An 8,020-nucleotide genomic window follows, 5' to 3' on the forward strand; every position below is an offset into this window, starting at 1 on the left:
TTTGAATCCAAATTTAGGTTACAGAAACTGAAGCTGGGCAGCTGGCCGAGGTGCTGCGCCAGTCTGGACCTCTAGACAATGGCGACATCGGTGGGGAACCGACATTCAGCGAGTTCTTTGGCGGAAGTCGGCAAGAACGGAGGCGTTGACTGGGTGCGGTGCAAGGACCATGTCAGCTGTCGGGTTCCAGAAGTCTCGTGCAGCTGTTTGGAGGAAGGGATGGAGAAAGGGGGCTTTGCAAAAAAGGATTCTTATCACAGAGGAAGCCACAGGAGGGTTAAAATGTTAAAACGACAGTAGCCACTGGATCTTGATTGAAGGGATGGGATTAAAGATGTGCATACGTGCACAGCCATACCCATATGCATAAGATACGTTGCCTTTGGAGAACTGGTCTCAGCACAATATGCAGCCTGTCAATAACCCTTATCTCTATACAATATCGATATCACAATAAAATTAAATGTTATAAATGCCTAATTAAGTCCTCATCGTCATCCAGAAGTTCAATGATAGATTAAGGCAAGTGAGCCAAATGATGCTGAGGAGTGAGTGAAGCACATATTGAGACTTCAGCCATGCTAGCTCGCAGTTGCAAGTCTGTAGGACAGACAAGTAGAGTTTCTACTTGGAGCCTCAACGTGTGGTGTCATCCTTAACATCTGTAATAATCTTGAGAAGGTCAACTGGAGTTGCAGCAGGGTCCAGCTCATGGCAACCTTTTGGAGCATTATTTCTTTCCTCACCAGTGAGCAGGCAAGAAGGAACCCGATGAGAGAAGCGGAAAAGCTCTTCCTTCGGTATTCTTCTGACCACACTGGAGCCCGTGAGCCTGTGGAAAACTGCCCTGAAACCAGCTACCTTCAACAATGGGACAACAGTCACACCTTGCTCTTCAGTGAAATCATCGATCACTTCTACTATCTCATATTTATATATCACATCATCTGGTGTAAGTTCATTCCAATCAGGAGACCAGTTCCGGTACACAGCCCATGTATCGCCTTTTTGGGGAATAATCCTGATAATTCCCCGAGGACCTTTACTCCAGCAAACTCTGTGGGAAAAGATGTTGACTGTTTCAGTAATCTGGTATCTTCCAATCCTAAAATCACCACATGTCTTCGTAAAACCTGATGCGATCCAATTTATTGGTGCCAGTTCATTGTTGGACTTAGAATTGAGGAAGCTCATTCGTATCCTGAAAGGTTTCATTGAAATAGCTTTCTGTACCATTGCATATAGGCGAGGCATACCATCTTCACTATCATATGTAGCCCAGATCTGGTCATTGCCAAAGGCTCTTTCTGTTCGATCTTTATCAAAATCATGGAAATCTGGGTCAGGGACATCAATGGACATAGGTACACGCATCTGTTCTGGATTCATTACATCAGTCACAGGGATCTCGGTATCTGCATCTTTTGAAATGCATTTCTTGCATTTATTGGTTGGATTGTCAGAGAGAATGCCATTAGCCTTAATATTGTTTTGAATATGCTTCTCTCTTCTATCTGATTTCCTTTTCTCGACAAACTGGCTAGATGTCAAAATATTCCAGACTTGTAGTTTTTCACGAACTTCTGCTTTGGCTTTCTCAAGAAGAAGACCACGGGTGTCAAGTTGGAAGATCTCCCTCAAGACATTAGCTTTTCTTGCATTCACTGCAGACCTGAACTTCTCCCCTGATGTACCATTAAATCTTCCTCCATCGGCAATCCCAGACATACCTGCAGTTGCAGCCAGATTCTGACCATTAACTTCCACAGATGCACAGCCATTACTGAAATTCTGCCTCCTTTTTGAATGTCGTCCACGCCCTGATGGATACTCATTGCTCTTGCCACTTGAAATATAATTGTATATGTAGTTTTCTTCATGTTTTCTCTTCGATTTCTCTGAGGCATGTGTACTGTAACCATTTGTAGCAGCAACACATGTTGTCTTGGGGTACTGAGTGAACTGGAAACTTTGGTTTTTGTACAACTCGTAAGTGTTCTCTTGCTGGTATGCTCCATGTCCGGTGTCTGGAATGCTTGATGTTCTGCTTGCTGATTGATATGAATGGTCAGCAACAGTATCGTGGTTCTGCTGCTGCTGTGACTTGGTTGTCCACGTGAATGAAGAACTGGTTCCATTGCAGGGAAATCCAGTTTCCACAGCCATGAATGCATGGTGACAGTTTGGGCACAGAAGGTTGTGGTTCAGATAAACTCTCAAGTACTCATACTGCATCCTGCAGCTGTTGCATGATGTCCAGAATGTGTCAGCCCCTGCAAGACGAGTAGTAGCCTCAACAGCTGCTGAGGCAGAGGCAACGGCATTTTTTCGTGCTCGCTTACTGAGCTTTGTATCATAATCATAAGCATACAAACCGTTGGACACACTCGCCACACAATGGTCTCTCCTCTTCTGATCATAAAGCATCTTTCTACTCTTGTCAGACAATACACTCCATGCCTCCGAGATAAGTCTGAAGGCAACCTCTGCACCAACCGACTTGTTCTTGTCTGGGTGCAACTGGAGAGTTAGCTTCCTGTACTGTTTCTTCACCTCCTCTTCATCAGCCATGGCATTGAGAGACAGTATCCTGTACCAGTCACTCTCCCCATCAATCTTCGATTCAGTGCAAGGTGAACATCAAGTGTGGAGATCATCTGAGATATGCCCTCAAGTGATGGGCACAAGCTATGAGCCTTGAGCGCTGACCTCCGGGCACCCTTGGTGTTACGTGCGTGGAACTTGCGCTCTGCTACATGCTTTGCTTTGAGGGCTGCCTCCTCCATCACATCTTGGGTACTTGGGTCTGCACCCACCTTCATCTTCAGCACAGTACTCGGTTGATCTTGACTCCTGGCTGGAACAGAAAAGCTCAAGACCATCCACTGAGCAACAAGTTACTACAGTCGCATCAATCCCAAAGTTTGGATTTTCAGCGGCACAACCTGCACAAAATGTGACAGCGTGAGGAATATCCGAGAACAGACGAAAGAAACGAAGCGTGAGTTGCAAAAATTTGCACGGAAATGGGACTTGCAGCACAGCTGCACACGAGGAGCAGAAAACCTAGAAACCCAAACTTTAGCAGGCCAGGCCGCGAAAGGAGGGGCGGAGCAGCTGAATCCGCAATCAACACTAGACAGCAGATACCCCACCCCACCAATTATGCTCGAATCGAACCTACCGCGTGTCATGGGAGTGCGGATGGAGCCATCCGCAAGAGGAATACTGAGAACTACGGCGGAGCGAGCCAGCGTGGTGGAGGAAGAGGATCTCCGTCGGTGCGGGCGAGATCTGGCGGCCGACGGCGAGCGTGGCGGAGGAAGAGCAGCTCCGGGCGGGCAAGCAGCACAAGCTTATCCCAGTGGCGGCACCCCAAACCCTAGACCCTCGATCTGCCACCCCACGCCACCATGAGCCGTGAACTGTAGCTCGATCGGAAGCTAAGAAGGAGAGGAATCGATGTCTGAAGTACCTGTGCGGATCAGTTTGGAGGAGTGGAGCGAATTGACGGAGATTCGAAGCCACGAACAGCACTAAAATTGTATTTCCCCCGAAAATTTAATCATGGACTTAAAATACAGACCCTTTTATCACTATTTTTGCTCAAACTTTCAGTCAAAAAAAATTTTGGTACTGGGGGTACTTGTACTTGTAGGGAAAAAAAAATTAGCTGACTTGCAGCAAGGTAGAGTAAAAAAATCCTAGTCCGTTTTGCTGCCCTGCAAGTTTTGAACTTCGCTGATGCCAAATACTAATTTCTATAGGTTCCCCAAACTTAAGTACTTAACCACTGTTCAGAGTGGCACACTACAGGGATAGAGATGGCAATGGGTACCCGATACCCGATGGATATTTACTCCATTAGGGTATATATGTGGGCGAAATATTCTACCCGTGGGCCTGTTATTGGGCAAAAATCTTCACTCAATAGGTAAACGGGTATTAGAACGTTCCGCCTTCACTCATACCCATTAACCCGTGGGTATAAAATACCTAATATAAACTTAGACCAAGCATGAATTTGGACTTTAGTCATCCATCTTTTTTACTATTTAACAACCTTTTAGGCCATAATGTAATAGAAGGTTTAACGACAATTTAATGATCATGTAATGGAACATATAATGTGCTATGTAGTACTATCCTAGTGTTACTACTTTATCCAATTATCTTTGGTGTGTTTAATGGATGGTTAAATGATGCTAGCGATTTTGTAATGGTATTTAGATGGATATACTTGACATTTGTATAATATAATATTTTGATAGATATTTAATTTTTGTGAGTATGGGTGACCCGATGGGTAACCCATACCCACATGGGTATAGGTATGGGGTAAATTCATATCCGCCAATGTATATGGGTGACCCGATGAAGTTATTTTTATGTTGTGGGTATGTGTATGGGGTAGTAATATCCGGTGGGTATTTACCCATTGCTATCACTATACAGGGACTACGCTGTCATTTCGCCACCTGGAGTCCAGTGCACTATTTATTATGCTATTATAAAGCAATTCAGATGTCGGATGATGTATATAACTTAATTCTGAATTCTATAAAAAAAAAGACCTTGAAAATTATTGGCTGGAGATGTGTGACGTTAGGGGGTGTTTGGTTTCTAGGGACTAATTTTTAGTCCCTCAATTTTATACCATTTTAGTCCCTAAATTACTAAATATAGAAACTTAAACTCTATTTTAGTTTCCCTATTTAACAATTTATGAACTAAAATGGAATAAAGTGGAGGGACTAATGTTTAGTCCCTATAAACCAAACACCCCCTTAATAGAGAGCACCTACATGTGAAAGAAAGTGGGACTCATAAATATCCCCAGATGGTGGGACCCACGGAGTACTTGTATACCGGTGGTGTAACTGTACGGCACTTTATTGGGTCCATTTTCTGCTAAGGGCTTATTTGGTTACTCTAGTATTTATCCTAATATACATAGGTTTGAAGTGATTGGAATATAAATTAAATTAATTTACACTATAATCCTCTTAACTCAGGTGTATTAGAGCATCTCCAACAGTGCCCCAGATTAGTGCCCTAAATTAAATTATAGGGCTAAGTCAAAAAAAAAGCTTCCAATAGTGCCCTATTTTATCAAATTTTGTTTGAAAAATAAAGGGCACCTCCTAGAGTGCCACAAATATATTGCACCAAATAGACTGCCCTATCTCCTAATCCAAACAACCTGAATATTCACCTGCCCCTCCCTCCGCGAACCAGCGCCGCCACTCCTCGTCACCCAGCGCCGCCGCCCTTCGCGACGCAGCGGCCCTCTGCCCTTCGCGACGCAGACCCGCCGCCCTTCAGGACACAGCGCAGACCAGATCCGGTGATTCCTTCATCTACGCGATGCCCCGTGATCTTCCTCCTAGATCCAAGCACCCCGCTCCTACCAACACCGATGCAGCAGCCATGGGACGACACCCCACAAGTCTTACTTTCGGCGTCGTGCCGCCTACCCAAGGGCTTGTAGGACCTGCAACGTCTAGGTATGACCATCCAACTTTGTCGCCTCTCGCTAATTTTTCCCCGGTGATAATTTCTGTCATTCCTCTCTCAACCCTGCTGTGAACCCCCATGCTCTTGTCCGTAGTTCTATGGATGCAAGGAACGCGCCAAAACCTCGCCGATCTTCATTGAATACTGTTCTAGGTATGATTGCTGGGGCCATCAAGGTGTTTCGCAAGATTCTGGAATAATCCCCACTGCGCACACTGATAATTCGTGGATGTTTCCTGAGTACAGGTATGCTGCTTCATATGGACGCCCATCCCATTAGTTGTTTTCAACCCAGTGAACACATTTAAAACAATGCATTTGTTCCACCGTAGCATGCATTTCAGGAGTCAACTCCTTCAATATCAGTTTTGCCAGGTTCCTAAATTCAAATGTAGCTGTCAGAATTGTAGCGTGAAGCATCAGCCATGTATTTTTAGACTTGCTCTTGTCTATTACTGTTTTACTGCCAATTTGCAAACGTCCAATGCACTTTGGGTCAATGTTATAATTCTCAGCAGGGACTTCACCACTGCTTTGTTTGCACTATACTACAATTGTACGAATGTTTTTATAATAATGGATATATCTAATTTGTTTTGCAGCACAATACCCTCCCAAGGAAATTATTATACTAATCTGCTGAACCAAGAATGTGTAGAAGGGCTAGGCTCAGAGGACAATGTGGAAAGCGATAATGATTTGCCTGAGTCACCGGTTGTAGCTGACATGAGCTCACAAACACATTCAAAGGGAAGATCCAAAATTTTTTCTGAAGAGGAGGACATGTTGCTGATTTCGGCGTATCTAAATGTTAGCAAAGATCCTATTGCTGGAAGAGATCAAAAAGATGGTCGTTTTTGGGAAAGGATTGAAAAATATTATTGTGAGAATAAAACCTTTGAATCAAATCGCAATTGGTCATCCTTGCGGCACCGTTGGACGACAGTCTCAAAGGAAGTGAGTATTTTCAATAGTTTCTATGAAGCCATTGAACGGAAAAATGAAAGCGGGAAAACAATCAATGATAAGGTGAATAGTTTATTTCAGATCCTTTTAGTTTGAAATTTTTTGACGACTGTTGAAAATAATGAAGTGTCAAATATGTGCTTCTTTGTAGATTGCCGAAGCAAAAGGTACATACCAAAGGTTAAGGAAGAAGGCTTTTTCTTTGTTTCATGCATGGAACATTCTTAGGCACGAGCCGAAGTGGGCCACAATCCAAGAACACAACACGGCTGGAGATGGTAAAATTGGTGGTGAACTCAACGTTGCAAGACCACCAGGAAGGAAAGCTGAGAAGAAAAAGATGAGAGCAAGAAAGCGAGAAGATGACGAAACTGATCCTTTCATTGAAGAAGTTAAAAAATGAGAGAAGCAAGGTTGGAAATAGATAGAGACCAAAAAGGTCGTGAAGATCAGCTGTTGGAGATAGAGAAGAGTAGACTACAGCTAGAACGAGACCAACACGACAAGACAATAATGGATACCGACACTACCATGATGGACAATGAGTCAAAATAGTATTACAAGTTAATGAAAGAGGAAATTGTGGCTCGGCGTTTCAATAGTAGGCAGCCATAGTGTGTGTTCTGAGAAAGTCTTTTTTAGGTTGTGAGTTACTAGATTTTTCTAAATAAGGTCAGCTGTCATGTTTCTGAATAAGATAATAAATATTCCTGGATTTATTTGCAGTGTGATTGTGCTGAATAAGTTACTGAATAATATTCCTGGATTTTTCTTCATTGTTCTTTGTTCTCAGCGCTCTATTGAAGCAGAGTGTCGGGTTTGCCTGGGACTTGTGGTCACCCATATCCAGCCACTAACTAGTATGAATTTCTCTCGTGGGGTTGGGCTCCTAAAAACAGCCAGTGAACTCAAAAAATTGAACTAGAGATACAGAAAAACAACCATCTTGGACCACACCGTGCACAACCAGTTGTAAAGAAGAAAAAATAAATTAACATCCATATTGTAATAGAATAAATGAAACTACTCATGATTCTCCATTTGTCCTCGACGCAACCATAGATGTTCAACAAGGTCTTCCTGAAGTTGATGGTGTACGTGAGAATTTTCGATTTCTTCACGCATCTGACCGAACGACGTAAACTTTGAAGTCCCTGCTCGTGAAACTACATCCTTGACATCAGCATCATTCTTGTCATATGAGTCATATAAGCGGTCGTCATTACGTTCATCTTCAATAATCATGTTATGCATGATTACACATGCTATCATTATGTCTCGAAGTGTAGCTTCATCCCAAAATCGTGCCGAACCTCGAACAATGGCAAATCGAGCTTGCAGTACACCAAAAGCACGCTCAACATCTTTCCTCTGTGCCTCCTGAGCTTTAGCAAAATTCGTGTCCTTCACATTTGCTGGTGCCTTCTTAGTTTTGACAAATGTCGACCAAGTAGGATAAATCCCATCTGCGAGATAGTAGCCCATGTCATAGTTATGACCATTAATTGTGTACTTAACTTCTGGGGCTTCACCATTA

The 8,020-nt window shown here is 43.3% G+C and overlaps 1 pseudogene; it reads right to left on the reverse strand.

The window, feature by feature from the left end:
- Positions 1–277: 277 nt before the first annotated feature.
- Positions 278–3,827, reverse strand: LOC103653574 (uncharacterized; annotated as a pseudogene).
- Between the last annotated feature and the right edge of the window lie 4,193 nt (positions 3,828–8,020).

Source organism: Zea mays, chromosome 4, assembly GCF_902167145.1.
Source record: "Zea mays cultivar B73 chromosome 4, Zm-B73-REFERENCE-NAM-5.0, whole genome shotgun sequence".
In the NCBI taxonomy this organism is placed as follows: domain Eukaryota; kingdom Viridiplantae; phylum Streptophyta; class Magnoliopsida; order Poales; family Poaceae; genus Zea; species Zea mays.